The 18,386-nt window shown below is 42.8% G+C and overlaps 1 long non-coding RNA gene across 1 annotated transcript; it reads left to right on the top strand.

Annotated features, from left to right (window-relative positions):
• Nucleotides 1-13,744: 13,744 nt before the first annotated feature.
• LOC141425827 (uncharacterized) lies at nt 13,745-18,082 on the top strand. The gene is made up of 3 exons (XR_012450973.1): nt 13,745-14,104; nt 14,296-16,109; nt 17,329-18,082. It is a non-coding gene; the product is annotated as an uncharacterized lncRNA (long non-coding RNA).
• Nucleotides 18,083-18,386: the final 304 nt, after the last annotated feature.

The raw sequence follows: 18,386 nt of genomic DNA, 5'->3' as shown, positions 1-18,386 counted from the left end.
CCACTAAAAAAAAAAAAGATATTCTAAAAGTGCAACATCAGAATTAATGGATTGGTACTTATCTAACGTTCTTGGTTTCCAGAAATAATTATGACACAAATTATTACAGAGTCTGAGTTTTGAAGATGCCTTGATTAATTTTGTTTAAAAGTTCTTCGTGGAAGATCATATAAACTAGTAGTCAAATGCCATTTGAAAAAAATTGTGAGAAACTTGATCACAAAAACACAGCTATGTGTGTATTGAACATATCCAACACCAAACTTGCAATTCCCTACACCCCACAAAACATACCAAACCACTGATACCACCGCCACCACCACCAACAAAACCCTTCTAGCTGTAATCCCAGAGTTTGGGAGGCCGAGGCAGGAGGATTGCAAATTTGAGGCCAGCTTGGGCTACACAGGTCCAGTGTCAAAAAAACAGTAAAATCCCTTTGTCTACATTCACTTACTATGATAAATGGTAGTTTATTATGCTAGTTGCCCAGACCAATCATCTATTGCCTACCAGTCATCTATTGCTGTATAACAAATGATGCCCAATTGACACCTTAAAGGCCCATACTATCTCATGGTTTCCTGGGTGCAGTATCTGAGCCCAGCCTAACTGGCTCACCTGCTTCCTGTTTTTGGTTGTCCCCATTGGCCATGTCATCTCAGCGCTCACCTGGGGACAGACCTGCTCCATGCTCATGGACTGCTGGCAAGATGCCCCCTCCTGAGTAGTTGGCTCCTCCCTGGCTGTTGCCTAGAGGCCACTTTCACTCAGCTCCCACCATGTGGACTGCCCCAGCCAGGCAGCTTGCTTCACTGAAACAGTGCAAGCCAAGAGAAAATGCCCATCAACCTCACCGTACACTGCTCATTCAAAACAAGTCACTATATGCACATATGAATAATAAAAAAAAAACAAGTCACTAACTCCATCCCCAGCTCAAGAGGTGGAGGGTCTGGATGCCAGCAGGCAGGCAACTGTGAGCCCACTATGCACTGCTGACCATGGTGTGGGATTGACCCCCTTCTCTCCTCTTCCACCCCAGATCTAATCCATCGGGCAACCCAACAGACAGCACCTTTGAAACCACAGATCCAGCCCCTTTCATTTTTGCTACAATGTCATCTGGTCAGGGGTATTTGACCATCTCACTTAAAATCACAACTCACCCACTAACATGCATACTCCTCTCCTTCTTCTCTTATTTTATTTTTGATTTGATCCTTAGTATTTTTTATTTATTTTTTAATTTCTTTTAAATTTTTTCTTTTACTCATATGTGCATACAATGTTTGGGTCATTTCTCCCCCTTCCCCCCCTTCCCTTATTTTTAGACCACTCATCACCATCTGATATTCTCCACATTTGAATCGTCATTCAAGTGATCCGTCTCCCCACCATAAGGGTTAAGTTCTTAAGGACACCCATGTTTTGCCTGTTTTGCTGACTGCTATATCCCCCCACCCATGGCAGCTCTAAAAAATACTATCAAATGAATGGATATTAAAATATATGGAAATGTATTCTCTTGTTTTGCAAGCCCAACACAATATGGAAAACCTTATTCAAAGACTTGCAAAGATTCCATCGTCTCTATTTTCATAAGTATGGGCTCTGTCGGCTCCACTGGGCTCCCAAATTGAGCCCATCCCCCCCATTCCCAAACCAGAAGAGATTGGGAAAAGAAAAAGGCTCCACTTCAGCCTCAAAATTCTAGGGTGGTCTCCAATTTAGCCTTGAAAACCGCACCACCTGGGTCTCCTTGGCTAAAACTGCAGGGAACATTTGGCCAAGAAGCCCTCAACTCCAAAGACCCTGCCCACCAATGGACATGGGTGGACAGCCATGGAAGGTAGCCCAGAACAGAAGGAACTGGATGTGTTTCTCAGTTTAATGACCAATGGCCAAGAGGCTCAAGGGGCTCTTTGTGAAGAGGAGCTGCTCAAACTTTTCCACATCAGTATCCCTTAGGCCAGACAAAACAGTCACTCAAACCGGAGCATGGAGCTGAAGCTGACCAGGAGGCCAGAGATGTATCTCCTAGTTTGAATGTTATGTTAAAAGTTCACTTCAATTTTACATTTTCCTTGGTAATATAGCTGCACTTGATTTAATACAAAAATAATGCTTTCAATTGCTTATAAAAATTTCCTAATTTTCTAACTTTTTTTTTCAGTCAATGAATACAGCGTAAAGTACCAAGAACTTTTAGAACATCTGAGCTGAATCCTTGAGATTGCATGCTCCATAGGCGAGGCAGAAGCCATGCAATTTCTGACTCTGTGACAGTAAGTCCCACGTGCCTGTTTCTTCATGAGTCAAATGGGGCTACGAATGCAGATTGAATGAATGAATGTGCGGATGGCCGTAGGTCAGAAGTGTCAGTAGGTGAGCTGTTACTGAATTTCATCATATCTAAGATGCAACTAATTGTAAAATTCACCACTAAGAAGGAAAAAAGTGTTGCTAATTAAATTATGACCTAATGCTTCCTTATCTCTTAAAAGGTTTATTTTAGACTTACTGAAAGTACTTTTTTAGATTTATCTGGACATAGCACATGTTACTCGTGGGCATATCTAAAGAGGAAGATATGAGGGAAGTAAATTAAGTGATTTCCAAGACAACTTCTCAGGGTCCAAATATCCTTAGTGATTTAACTCAGTCTCTCTTTCTCGCTCTCTCTCCCTCTCTTGTTTTTTGGTAGTACTGGGATTTGAACTCAGGGTTTCACACTTGCTAGGCAGGTGCCCATATTTTCCCTACATCTTTATTAGCACATATTAATCATACAATGTGTGAGGGTCTTCCTGTGCCATTTCCATATATGAATGTTGGGATCTTCCCATGCAAAACTGCCCTCTTGCCATCCATGCTGCACTCCAGTTTCTTGATTTCTCCCAGGTTCCTGATGCTCATTTGAAAATTTTGTTGCTAGGGCTTTCTGGAGCCAACAAGGGTGTCAGGCAATGACAACCACATCACAACATTGTGAAAATGACCATAAGACATATCCTAACTACACAGTTGCTGAAAGTGTGTGTGTGTGTTGTGGGGACCGCACATAATGAATTAATGAAATGTGTTAACGCTGCTGCACTCACATTGTGAGAAGAGCAAACTGAGCTCACTCATGTCCCAGTCATCAGTGCCTAGGTGACATCTAATCGTGAAATAAACTTTAACCCTGGTCGGGATCTCAACCAGTTGTCCACCTGCATCTTTGAGCATCTTCTACTTGTCACTTCACCTTAATTTTGACCCAAATCAAGCTCAGCATCTTGAGGCTTGGGTCTTTCCTCCTACCCTCTCTGGCTGCCCTCGCTGTGGTTCAGGCACACGCCTCTGCACAGAGTTGCACCGTGGTCCTCATATCCGGAGGCAACACAGTCACCTTGTGAGGGTAGTCAAGCGGAAACAAAGACCCCTGTGGAACTGGACCAAACCAGGCTCCAGAAGTGAGACACAAGCCCCCCCACCCCCCGACACACACACATCACAAAGTCTGACACAACCAGACTTCGGGAGTCACAGGGCTAGAAAAAAATAATGGAAGGAAAAATGGGCAAAAGATAGAACAAGGAATGTGGGGGGAGGGGTCATTTCTGCAGAACGCATTCTCAAAGGCGGCTTCTTTTCATCAGCATTTTAAAGGAAATACTTGACTTTGTAGCATCCTTAAAATGTGGTGCAAGAAGCTGGGGGCCAGGTTTGGGCTGTGATGCTCAGGCAAGGTTCACTCACACTGAAGAAGCAATGTGGAAGGGTGTTGGTTCCTCAAGGAGGAGACCCCAGAGCAGGCCAGCAGCTTACTGAAATCATGAGGCACCTTGTCCTTTTCGTCCCTCCACCCTGCCACACCAGCACTGACTTCATCTGAAGGCTGGACCCTCCATCGTAGAGGTAACTGCCAGGAAAATCAGAACAATGTGCTTTCCAAGCAGTCCCTAGAAAATGGCAGCCAACAGGCTCATATGCTCAGAAATCACTGTGGGTTCTCAGGAAGAAACAGAATGCAGAGTCCGCTATAAAGCAGTTAAAGGATATTTTTAACTACTCATAATCCAGGCTGTCTTATTAAGTAACCGTTTTAATTTATTAATTATGGCTTCTAATTTAAATTTTTATAAACCCACAAAATGTTTACATAGCCATAATCACAATATATATAGTTTTGTGAATATTTTTTCTCTTAATATTATTCTGTAAACCTTTCTTCACATTTTATGGTTGCTACAGCCTAGCTTTTTATTGATACATCACAGCTTACTTAACAAACCTTTATGATTTCTTCCAGTTGTTTCTGTTTGGGGAATGCTGTGATGAAAATCTTTTGCGTATGGTATTTTATGTACCTACTGCTAAAACTGCCTCTCATTTTCTTTCCTCTCCTGTGGGAAAGAGAACTTTTCTAGCAACCTCCAACAAATGTTTGCTCAATAGCATTGGGTCACCTGTCCATTTCTGAATCACAAAAAAGGAGGGATGGACAGCTCGACAACAATCAGTCCTCCCCAGAGCTGCCCAGAATACTGCCTGGCCCTCAGCAAAAGCACATATATTTGGTGAATGAATGTGTGAATGAATGAATGATTAAATAAATAAATGACAGCCTAGCACCAATAAGCAAGTATTGAGTGAGTTTGTCAGAGCAACCTAGAGTCCTGGGTTCGGAAGTTCTCACCTGGGTTTCTGACACTCATTATCACACTTACTGGGTAAGGGCAGGCAGAGAAGCCAGTCTCTCTGGGAAATTATTAAACTATTTCAAGTATGTAAAACTTTATTTCAAAAATAAAAAAAGAAATTTACTTCTAAAGTCTCATTATGGACTATCTTCCCTCACTCAGGAAAGAATTCTAGTCAGTCACAAATCTACTAAGGAGGAAGAGGTGGAGGAAGAGGAAGAGGAGGAAACCTTGATGATCTCAGAGTAAGAAAAGTCACAAAATGTGTAAGACTTTTCACATTAATTTCTCCTGGCTTCATTAATTAACTGGATGAGAATGCTATTATCAGCATTATCCTCATCAAACTTGATCAGATTAATTCTCCCATTTGCACACTGGAAGTAGTAGAAATGATTCTGCCTTCTCCATGATAGTGACGGTGATAGTGATGGTGATGAGGTGACTGGGATGGAGGTGACTGGGATGGAGGTGGCGATGGTGCAGATGGAGATGGTAACGCCGATGGTGCTGGTGATGTTGTTTATGATGGTGATGGTGACAATAGCAAACACAGATGGGGGCGTATCAGGTGTCGAGCACTCTTCCAAACCCTTTATATGCATCAACTCATGATTGTGAGCCCCCCACCAATCCTGTTTAAGCACTAGTGTTTTCCTGGTTTTATAGATGAGGTGCCGAAGCTTGGAGAGCTATGTGATTCAGACTCTGGGCAAGTTTTGAAGCACAAGGAGTGTCTGCCCACTTGCGCATGCCAAAGGCCTCTGGTTACACATGCTGCACTTATGATTCTCTACAAATAACCTAGCTTTGATTTTAACTTTAAAGACTGGCAATTCCACTAACTCATCATCTTGGTTAGGAAAAGATGGTCTATGCCACAGTAACAAACATTCCCTAAATTCTGCAAGTTCCTTTATTGTGCATATGAGCAGGTGGATGCAGGTGACAATCCAGGGCAGGTGTCCTCCATGCAGTGACTCATGATTCAGGCTGCTTCAATCCATCTCTAGAGCAGGCCTCCACATGGACCACAGCAGGGAAACACAGACAGAAGTGTCACACAGGGGCTTTCCCTCACTCAGCCTGGATGTGACATTCTCCACTTCTGTTCACTATCACTGGCCAGAAGCAGTCACTAGTGATGTACCCTGCCCAAAGAAGGAGAGAGAAACTGGAGACTGGTGAGAACCAGCAATGCCTGTCATACCATACTCACAATTCGCTCACTCAGTAAGTACCTTCTAGGCAAAAAGGCGATGTGCCAGACATTGGATGACTTAGTCCACTTGGGTTGCTATAACAAAACACCATTAACTAGGTAGCTGATAAGCAACAGAGATTTATTTCTCCCAGCTCTGCAAATTGGAAGTCCTAGATCAAGGTACCAGCATATTTGGTCTGGTGAGAGCTTTTTTGGTTCATAGCTGGCACCTTCTTGCTGTATTGTCACATAGTAGAGGGGCTGAGGGTCTTTCTGGGGCTTCTTTTATAAGGGAACTAATGCCATCCATTGGGACCCCACTCTCGTGACCTAATTATCTCCCAAAGGCCCCACCTCCTAATGCCACCATATGAATTTGGGGGCTGGGGGTACACAAGCATCCAGACACTAGAAATATAAAGTGCTGTTGGTGCTTCTGGCACCTTTCAGGAGTCTCCAGCCAGCGCTGCCTCTCAAGCCTTCCTACCCTGAGAAAGGACTTCCAGGTCCAACAGCCCAGAGCGTTGCAAGTGGATCTTGCAGGTTCTAGACTCCAAAGTACATCTCACCAGAGAACAAAACTCTCACCCCTTTTCTCTAGCTGAGCTTCGACCCACTGTTGGCGAGGAATTGCAGGTCCTGAGCACCACCTAGTGGTACCCAGAGCCCCTGGCGGTCCTGACTTCTCAAAGCTGGTCTTGAGGAGGAGGCTCTCAAGTCTCTCCAGGCAGGTGTGGGTGACTTAGAAGGCCTCCAGCCCTCTGTGGTTCCAGGACACTGCAGAAAGAACCAAGCCAGTTGGTTCCCTGAAACTCTGTGAGTTTGCACTGAGACAACCCCATTCTGGACTCTGCCTGAGCATCCAGGATTCTGTGCGGGGTTAGGGCCCAGAATCTTTCCTGAGTGAGTACAGGAAGGCACTGGGAAACCAGCATCACCCTGCAGTGTTGGAGGAAAGTGAATTTTTAAAAGCTTCCCGGGAATGCACATTCATTTGACAACTTAGATAAAATAGAAAATACAAATGACTACAACTCACCCAATAGGAACCAGATAATTTGAATATATAGCTACAACTGTTAAGGAAATTGAATTTGTAATTTTAACACTCTCTAAAAGAAGCCTCCAGATCCAGATGGCATCACTGGAGAATTCTAGCAAATGTTTAAAGAAGAATTAACACCATCTCCACACGTTGTCTTTCAGCAAATAAAAGAGGGAGCACTTCCCAATTCATTTTATAAAACTAGCATTAACCTGATATCAAAGCCAAAAGAGAAATACAGATCAACATTCCTCACAAATATCATTAAAAATATTAGTGAGTAGAATTCAACAATACATAGAAAGATGTACCCTATTTCCAGTCAAGTTTATTTCAATGGATGTGAGGTTGGTTGAATATTTAAAAATTTATCAATTCAATCCATCATCTTAACAAGCTAAAAAAATAGAGCTCATATGGTTATATAAATTAATGCAGCGTTAGCATTTGACAGGGCTAGGCCTGGTGGCTCACACCCATAGTCCCAGCTATTCAGGAAATGTAGATAAGAAGGATCATGGTTCAAGGCCAGCACTGGTGAAATTTGGTGAGACCCCATCTCAATGAACAAGCTGGATGTGGTGCTTCATGTCTGTAACCCCAGCTACATGGGATACAAAGATAAGAGAATTGTGGTCAAAGCCAGTCCCAGGCAAAAATGTGAGACCCTATCTAAAAAGTATCTAAAGCAAAACAGGCTGGAGACATGGCTTACAAAGTGCAGTACTTGCCTAGCAAGTTTAGGACCCTGAGTTCAAATCCCAGTACCTTCAAAAAAATAGTATTTGACAAAATGCAATGCCCATTCTCATAAAAATGAGAATAGAGTAGTGCTTTCTTATTTTAATAAAAAAAATTTACAAAAAACCTACAGCCAACATACTTAAAGGTAAATGTCTGAATGCTTTCCCCTTAAGACTGAATGGCAAAGAAGGTGGCTGTCACTGTCATGGAGCATAGAATGGGGGTTCCAGCCAGTGAAATAAGACAAGGAAATAAAAGAAAGATGTGTCCTCAGATGGGATGTTTGCAGGTGACATGATTATCAATGAGGAAAACCACCAAGGAATCCACAAAAAAATCCTCAAACTAATGAATGGGCTTATCAAGGACACAGGATGTAAGAAAAACACACAAAAACAATTTCTCTGTTCAACCAGTGAGTACATGAACACCAAGATGTAAACTACAATGTGTCACTTACAATTGCTCACAAGGTGAAATACTTAGGTGTTGATCTGCCAAAATGTCTAGGGATCGTCTGTGCTGAAAACTAGAATATTGAAGAAAGAAATCTAAGATGATCTAAATACATGAAGAGGCACACGGTGTTCAAGATTTGACAGAATCAAAGGGGAGATAACAACAAACACCATGGAAGTCCAGGAAATCATCAGAGACTACTTTGAGAACCTATATTCAAATAAATTTGAAAATCTAAAAGAAATGGACAGATTTCTAGATACATATGATCATCCAAAACTGAACCAAGAGGAAATTAATCACCTGAATAGACCTATAACACAAAATGAAATTGAAGCAGCAATCAAGAGTCTCCCCAAAAAGAAAAGTCCAGGACCTGATGGATTCTCTGCTGAATTCTATCAGACCTTTAAAGAAGAACTGATACCAATCCTCCTTAAACTGTTCCATGAAATAGAAAGGGAAGGAAAACTGCCAAACACATTTTATGAAGCCAGTATTACACTTATCCCAAAACCAGGCAAAGACACCTCCAAAAAGGAGAACTATAGGCCAATCTCCTTAATGAACATTGATGCAAAAATCCTCAACAAAATAATGGCAAACCGAATTCAGCAACACATCAAAAAGATTATTCACCACGACCAAGTAGACTTCATCCCAGGGATGCAGGGGTGGTTCAACATACGAAAATCAATAAACGTAATAAACCACATTAACAGAAGCAAAGACAAAAACCACTTGATCATCTCAATAGATGCAGAAAAAGCCTTTGATAAGATCCAACATCATTTCATGATAAAAGCTCTAAGAAAATTAGGAATAGAAGGAAAGTTCCTCAACATTATAAAAGCTATATATGACAAACCTACAGCCAGCACTATACTTAACGGAGAAAAATTAAAACCGTTCCCTCTAAAATCAGGAACCAGACAAGGATGCCCACTATCTCCACTCCTATTCAACATAGTACTGGAATTCCTAGCCAGAGCAATTAGGCAAGAAGAAGGAATAAAAGGAATACAAATAGGTAAAGAAACTGTCAAAATATCCCTATTTGCAGACGACATGATCCTATACCTTAAAGACCCAAAAAACTCTACTCAGAAGCTTCTAGACATCATCAATAGCTATAGCAAGGTAGCAGGATATAAAATCAACATAGAAAAATTAGCATTTCTATACACTAACAATGAGCAAACGGAAAAAGAATGTATGAAAACAATTCCATTTACAATAGCCTCAAACAAAATCAAATACCTAGGTGTAAACCTAACAAAAGATGTGAAAGACCTCTACAAGGAAAACTATACACTTCTGAAGAAAGAGATTGAGGACGACTATAGAAAGTGGAGAGATCTCCCATGCTCATGGATTGGTAGAATCAACATAGTAAAAATATCGATACTCCCCAAAGTAATCTACATGTTTAATGCAATTCCCATCAAAATTCCAATGACATTCATTAAAGAGATTGAAAAATCTACTGTTAAATTTATATGGAAACACAAGAGGCCACGAATAGCCAAGGCAATACTCAGTCAAAAGAACAATGCAGGAGGTATCACAATACCTGACTTCAAACTATATTACAAAGCAATAACAATAAAAACAGCATGGTACTGGCACAAAAACAGATATGAAGACCAGTGGAACAGAATAGAGGACCCAGATATGAAGCCACACAACTATAAGCAACTTATCTTTGACAAAGGAGCTAAAAATATACAATGGAGAAATAGCAGCCTCTTCAACAAAAACTGCTGGGAAAACTGGTTAGCAGTCTGCAAAAAACTGAAACTAGATCCATGTATATCACCCTATACCAAGATTAACTCAAAATGGATCAAGGATCTTAATATCAGACCACAAACTCTTAAGTTGATACAAGAAAGAGTAGGAAATACTCTGGAGTTAGTAGCTATAGGTAAGAACTTTCTCAATGAAACCCCAGCAGCACAGCAAATAAGAGATAGCATAGATAAATGGGACCTCATAAAACTAAAAAGCTTCTGTTCATCAAAAGAAATGGTCTCTAAACTGAAGAGAACACCCACAGAGTGGGAGAAAATATTTGCCAACTATACATCAGACAAAGGACTGATAACCAGAATATACAGGGAACTTAAAAAACTAAATTCTCCCAAAACTAATGAACCAATAAAGAAATGGGCACGTGAACTAAACAGAACTTTCTCAAAAGAAGAAATTCAAATGGCCAGAAAACACATGAAAAAATGCTCACCATCTCTAGCAATAAAGGAAATGCAAATTAAAACCACGCTAAGATTCCACCTCACCCCTGTTAGAACAGCCATCATCAGCAATACCACCACCAACAGGTGTTGGCGAGGATGCGGGGAAAAAGGAACCCTCTTACACTGTTGGTGGGAATGTAGACTAGTACAACCACTCTGGAAAAAAATTTGGAGGCTACTTAAAAAGCTGGACATCGATCTACCATTTGATCCAGCAATACCACTCTTGGGGATATACCCAAAAGACTGTTACTCCAGAGGCACCTGCACATCCATGTTTATTGCGGCACTATTCACAATAGCCAAGTTATGGAAACAGCCAAGATGCCCCACCACTGACGAATGGATTAAGAAAATGTGGTATCTATACACAATGGAATTTTATGCAGCCATGAAGAAGAACGAAATGTTATCATTCGCTGGTAAATGGATGGAATTGGAGAACATCATTCTGAGTGAGGTTAGCCTGGCTCAAAAAACCAAAAATCGTATGTTCTCCCTCATATGTGGACATTAGATCAAGGGCAAACACAACAAGGGGATTGGACTATGAGCACATGATAAAAGCGAGAGCACACAAGGGAGGGGTGAGGATAGGTAAGACACCTAAAAAACTAGCTAGCATTTGTTGCCCTTAACCCAGAGAAACTAAAGCAGATACCTTAAAGCAACTGAGGCCAATAGGAAAAGGGGAACAGGTACTAGAGAAAAGGTTAGATCAAAAAGAATTAATCTAGAAGGTAACACCCATGCACAGGAAATCAATGTGAGTCAATGCCCTGTATAGCTATCCTTATCTCAACCAGCAAAAACCCTTGTTCCTTCCTATTATTGCTTATACTCTCTCTACAACAAAATTAGAAATAAGGGCAAAATAGTTTCTGCTGGGTATTGAGGGGGGCGGAGAGGGAGGGGGTGGAGTGGGTGGTAAGGGAGGGGGTGGGGGCAGGGGGGAGAAATGAACCAAGCCTTGTATGCACATATGAATAATAAAAGAAAAATGAAAAAAAAAAAGATTTGACAGAATCAATATGGTCAAGGTCACAGGTTACTCCAGAGGCACCTGCACACCCAGGTTTATTGCGGCACTATTCACAATAGCCAAGTTATGGAAACAGCCAAGATACCCCACCACTGACGAATGGATTAAGAAAAATGTGGTATCTATACACAATGGAATTTTATGCAGCCATGAAGAAGAACAAAATGTTATCATTTGCTGGTAAATGGATGGAATTGGAGAACATCATTCTGAGTGAGGTTAGCCTGGCCCAAAAGACCAAACATCGTATGTTCTCCCTCCTATGTGGACATTAGATCAAGGGCAAACACAACAATGGGATTGGACTATGAGCACATGATAAAAGCGAGAGCACACAAGGGAGGGGTGAGGATAGGTAAGACACCTAAAAAACTAGCTAGCATTTGTTGCCCTTAATGCAGAGAAACTAAAGCAGATACCTTAAAGCAACTGAGGCCAATAGGAAAAGGGGAACAGGAACTAGAGAAAAGGTTAGATCAAAAAGAATTAACCTAGAAGGTAACACCCATGCACAGGAAATTAATGTGAGTCAATGCCCTGTATAGCTATCCTTATCTGAACCAGCAAAACCCCTTGTTCCTTCCTATTATTGCTTATACTCTCTCTTCAACAAAATTAGAGATAAGGGCAAAATAGTTTCTGCTGGGTATTGGGGGGGGAGAGGGAGGGGGCGGAGTGGGTGGTAAGGGAGGGGGTGGGGGCAGGGGGGAGAAATGACCCAAGCCTTGTATGCACATATGAATAATAAAACAATAATAAAAAACATATGGTCAAGGTGTCGATTCTGGGTTAAAATGACACAGATTTAACCCAACACCTACTGAAGCCCCTTCAAGATTTTTGTAGATTTAGATAAAATTATTTCTAAAGTTTATATGGAAAGGAAAAGGAACTAGAGCAGCCTAAACAACTTTGAGTCTATTCATTTCAAGACATCATGGAGCCAAAGTAATCAAAAGTGTGTGGTATTGGCAGAGTAAGCACACAGAGATCAATGGAATGGAATAGATAACCTTGGAGCAGACACATACAAATATACTCAATTGATTTTTGAGAGGTACAAAAGTAATTCAGTGGAAGAAAGCCTTTTTAATAAACGGCACAATTAGACATCCATAGGCACAAAAAATAAATACCCCAAATTCTTAATCTAAGCCACACATTTTGTATAAAAATTGAGGCTAAATGACTCTAAATGAGTCAAGGACTTAAATACAAAATGTACATTTTCTAACAAAAGGCGGGGGGGTGGGGGGTGGGAACTGTGGCTCAAGTGGCAAAGTGCCTGCTTTTCAAGTGTAAAGTCCTGAGTTTAAACCCCAGTCCCACCCAAATAAACAAATAAAAAGGGAGAAAAATCTTTGGAAACTAGGGCTAGGCAAAGAGTTTTTCAACTTGACCCCAAAACCATGATCTATGAAAAGAAAAGTTGATAAGCTGGACTTCATCAAAAGTAAAAACTTTTGCTCTGCAAAAGATCCTGTTAAGAGAATAAAAAATCAGCTACAGAACTGTGGAAAATACTTGCAAGCTGCATATCAGTAAAGGATTTGTATCCGCACCTTATAAAGGACTCTTGAAACTTGGTGAAAAAGACAAATAATCCAAATAGAAAATGAGCAAAAGACCTGAACAGAAAATTCATCACAGAAGATTTATGCATGGCAAATAATCGAAAGGTTTGACATTGTTAGCTCCTTGGGAAATGCAAGGGGAAACCGTGTTGAGATAGTGTTAGGCACCTATCTGAACAGCTACAATAAAAAGTAGGGGCAACACCAAATGCAGACAAGGATGCAGAGGAATTCATCTACTCAGACACTGCTGGTGGAAACTGGTTTCATGGAGGCGAGGGGAGGAGACCGTGGCTATAAACGGGTAACATGGCGGATCCCTCTGGTGATAGAAAGCTTCTGCACCTTGATGGCATAAGGGACAATGTCTTGGTCATGATACAGCACAACAGCTTTGCAATACGGTACCATGGGGGAGGACTAGACAGACTAAGGATATAGAGTATTAGGTCCCAGGCATTCTTGGGGCAGGCAGAAAGTCCCAAGGCTAGCACCGAAACCAGACCCCCTAATTCATGACTGCTTGCCCAACTCCCGTTTGTTTCTCTGCTTGAAAAACACCTCGGGAACTTCCAGTTACTCAACTAGCTAGGCATGTTGACCTGTTCCATTTGGTGACCACAGATAATCAGAGACCAGAAACTCTCTCCCTCTCCCATTGCTTGGACCCTCCTATAAAACACACCACTCATTTCAGCCCAGCCGCTGCTCCCTGACCTGGGCAGGGTGAGGCGGGGGTAGCCCTGTGGTCTGGATCTTAATAAATCTTTCTTTTCCACATATGGCATGGTCTTTATTCAGCAGTACCTTACATCTGGTGCTGAAACCCGGGAGAGGTTAATAGGACACTCCGGCCTGGGGCTGGTCCCTTGGCCTTTGTGTCCTACCCTCTCCTGAACCCAGACTGCTGAACTGACTCCACGTGCCTCTGGACTGTGGATCTCAGACCTTACTGCCTTGCCGGACTTCCCATCACTCATTAGTCTTTCTCTTCCACTGCTCTGCACCTGACCTACTTCTCAGACTCGGTGTCACCCTCCTGCTGGGGCTACCTGCTCTGCCTGGTCCCGAAGTCATAGCGCTATGCCAGGTAAGCCTCTCTCCGCCTGCTGGGGTGCCCACTGCTTAGCATGGGCATGCCTGGCTAACCAGTTGGGACATTTTCCGTTGGATGGCAACCCAGGCCGGGTATGCCCGCCCTTGGGGACCCGTTAGGGTGACACTCCCACACTCCCACTCTCTCTCTTGCTTCCCCTCCCTGTTTTCCTTTCCTCTGCCTAGGGTGAGAGCTGAACAGCCCCTCCAGCTTACTTTGACCAAACGGCAACCAGATGATTCTGCTCTCCTCGCCTGAGTCATGTAAGGGAAGCTAGATCTTGACCTAGATCTATATTGGACTGAAGAGTAAACTCACCAAGGCACCTGCCTCTCTCTCTCTCCCTCTCTCTGCCTCTCTCTCTCTCACTCTCTCTCTCTCTCTCTATCCTTTTTTCTTGTACATTATGGGGACCTCCCACTCTACATTAGACGCATCCACTGGGATGCATTCTCCGCGCCCTCCCCCTTGGTCTCCAAGACAATATAAAACCAAAGCGACTGATTTATTACTGCAACACCATTTGGCCTCAGTGCAAGCTAGACAATCAATCACAATGGCCTGAAAATGGTACTTTTGATCTTCACACACTTCTAGTTCTTGACAATTTCTGCCATTGTAATGCCAAGTGATCCGAAATTCCATTTGTCTAAGCTTTCCTTTCTCTCTGCTCTCCACCCTCCCTGCTCCAATCTTGTAATGCTGTTCAAATCCTCCTTGCCAGCGACAAACCCCCCTTCAAAGTCTGTTACTCTCCCTCCCACTAAACTCTCTTACTTGTGACATGGGCTCTGTTTGTCCACCTTCCAACTCCTCCTGCCAGTCCTCTACATCAATCTCTTCTTCCACCTCATCCTCACATGGCTCAGATTCCCCTTCTTCCACCCTGCTGGCTCTCCCAAACATCGCCACCCTATTCCCCTTCTACAATAGTTACAATTGACCCTGAGTCATCGACTCCTCAGGAACCAACACTGCCAGCCTTGCCCTCAGCCCCTGCTACACCCTTACCCTTCTCCTCCCCACCTGCATCCCATATCCACTCCCATACCTCCTCCCAAGCATGCCCAGCCCATCTATATGCTCACCTGCCTCCTTGCAGGGCTACAGACTGCTTCCCATAGGGCAGTCAATTTTGACAAACTTAGAGAAATTATCCAGTATCCAACTAAAAACCCCACCAACTTTTTGGGATGCCTGACAGAAACCCTAACCTGTTCTACTTTATCTTAACCCTCATTTATCTTAACTCCAGGAGGTGGCAGGAGCTGACGGCATTATCAGAGTTCATGTGCCCTTTTCCTTGACTGATCTCTCTCTCAAACTGAAAAGAGACTTAACTCCTTCTCAAATGACTCAGCTTCCTATATTAAAGAATTTAAATACCTAACCCAAATATATAATATGACTTGGCATGAGACCCATCTTCTCATGGATGGAATAATTATTCTCAACTCTCATTTTATTTCCCAATCCTTTCCTGATATTCAGAGGAAAAAACTTAAACAGGCAGAGGGTAGCCTTCAAACCCCCTAGGGAGATCTTGTGAAAATGGCATTTAAGGTATTTAATAACTGAGATGAGGCTTGAGACCAGTAAAAAGCCCAGCTCTTGACGGCTGCCCTGAGGCTACCTCCTCCAACTTTGAGATGGCCAGACAACAACGCACACCTCCAGGTGCCTGCTTCAAGTGCAACCAGACGGGACACTGGACAAAACACTGCCCTTCACCTCGCCTGCCACCAGGACCTTGTCCACAATGTGGCCAGAGTGGACACTGGAGGACAACTGCCCCTCTTTATCTCTGCAAGGTAGGTCAGTCTCCCACTCCCACTCGCAACAGAGTGAAGGCCTCACGGACCTCTTGGGCCTGGCGGCAGAAGACTGACGCAGCCCTGGGACCTCGGCCCCCTTCAAGATCACCTTGGAGGAGCCCAGGGTAGCCATCCAAGTAGCAGATAGGCCTCAATCACCTACTTGGTGCTACCTGACGTCTCAGGTAAGTTTTCTCCTTCACAGATCTCCATGGTGGGGGTAGACAGTCTCCTCCACCAGCCAAAAAAAGAAAGACAATTTTATTTAAATTTTAAATTCTCATAAAAGTTAATTTTAAAATACAAGCTACAAAGTAAACAACTGGAAAGGATATAGATAGGTGAACTTCAGTGTGTGACAAAGTTAAAATTGACTATAATCTAAAAGCTGCCTAAAAGATTTTTAAGGTCATGTCAAACTAAAATCAAATTCTCTATGTCTATAAAATAACAAGGTTATCTTAATATTGTTCTGCTCTAAATAACATCTACAAAAAACTGTTATAAGGGAAACATTTTATCACAGAAATTATTTTTGCTGATCTTTTCAAGCTTTAAGTACTACTAAATCAGAGTTTATTTACATATTTGCTCATATGTTTTAAATGACCATCTTGTAACGGTATGGTGTCTATACTTTCTCTAAATATGGTACAAACATTTACAAAGTTGAAAATGTAGATTTATATAAAATAATGAGCTAAAGCTCTCTTTCATCCAAAAGTGCTACATTTAACTTACATTCTGACAGCCTCTATTTGCCTTTAAAGGTTCCACAAACCCTTCATAACAACTAACCTGGCCAGTTTTGCCACAGGAATTTAAAGACAGCCCTCCTCTTTGTGGACAGGCCCTCAGAGACTTATTAGATTGGCACTACCCAGAGGCCACCCTTCTTCAATTCAGAGCCACAGAGCCCCTCATCTGCAGGGCGACTGAGTCCCTTTTAAAACTTTCTGGCCTCCAGGGATACAAAGTCTCTAAGGAGGAGGCTCAGTTATGTCTCCCTCAGGTCACCTATGTGGGTGTGTTCTTAAAGGGACAGACTCACTCTCTGAGTCATGAGTGAATCAACCCAGTCCTCCGTTTCCCACTCCCCCATACCATAAAAAGCAGCTTAGAGCTTTCTTGGGAGTTACAGGATTTTGCAGAACCTGGATCCCTAGATACACAGCCTTTAACAGACACCTTTTTATGTTCCTTCTAATATTCCTATTTGGGTCTTAAATAATGTATGGCCACCCATTTCTCTTAAAAAACTTGCCTCCAACAGACTCTGCTCCTCTGGCTGACTATTTGCCTTACCTTAATCTTCTCAGGGAACTTCTCAGAGAACATGCAGACTAGATCCTGCCCCACCCTATAACAATTTCAATTAAACCAGGGGATCTTGTTCCCCTCAAGGATCTTTGACCCTCTCCACTGGGACCTTGGTGGACTGGCCCTCATCTGGTCGTCCTCACAACACCCACCACTGTCAAGCTCAACGGGATCCCCCAATGGCAGCACTTTTCAAGGATAAAACATTGCCCACCAACTTCAGACTATTCCACTACAACAAAGGATGAGTACTCTTTCGTGCTGCTGGGCCCCACGTGGCTATGCCTCTCCTGCATGAGTTCTTAGTCCTCATCTGGCTCTCAATTTTCTGCCATAGGTAAACTTATCAACAACTGGCCTTGTCTGCAAATGAAGCCTGGGAAAAACTGTCAGCCTCTGCTCCTGGGAACCTCACAAATTTCCAAATTCCAGCCAACCCCCCCCCAGTAATGCTCCCACTCAGCACGAAGCAGATGGATTGATCGGCACCTATAATACCAACAAAAGGCTGGAATGTTAGGTCCCTGGCATTCTTGGGGTGGGTGGAAGGTCCCGAGGCTAGCACTGAAACCAGACCCCCTAATTCATGACTGCTTGCCCAACTCCCGTTTGTTTCTCTGCTTGAAAAACACCTCGGGAACTTCCAGTTACTCAACTAGCCAGGCATGTCGACCCGTTCCATTTGGTGACCACAGATAATCAGAGACCAGAAACTCTCTCCCTCTCCCATTGCTTGGACCCACCTACAAAACACACCACTCATTTCAGCCCAGCCGCTGCTCCCCGACCTGGGCGGGGTGGGGCAGCCCTGTGGTCTGGATCTTAATAAATCTTTCTTTTCCACACGTGGTGTGGTCTTTATTCGACAGTACCTTACATAAAGGATCTTTCTATATTATGTCTTGCAACTGTATCTGAATCTATAATTATCTCAAGATCAAAAGTTGAATTAAGAATTGTAAACACACATAGCCTTAGGGAAGCAGGAAGCATTTTCTTTTCATCTTCCCATTTGCTGCCCATTCCTACTGTTAAAAAGGTAAACTGAGACACAATAAAAATTTTAAGGAGTTTCTTTGAGCAAACAGCACTTCATGAATCAGGCAGGTCTACAGCAGAAGGGTTGGGGAGCTCCATCAAGA

Source organism: Castor canadensis, chromosome 8, assembly GCF_047511655.1.
Source record: "Castor canadensis chromosome 8, mCasCan1.hap1v2, whole genome shotgun sequence".
In the NCBI taxonomy this organism is placed as follows: Eukaryota; Metazoa; Chordata; class Mammalia; order Rodentia; family Castoridae; genus Castor; species Castor canadensis.
This window is presented reverse-complemented; position numbering and strand designations above follow the sequence as displayed.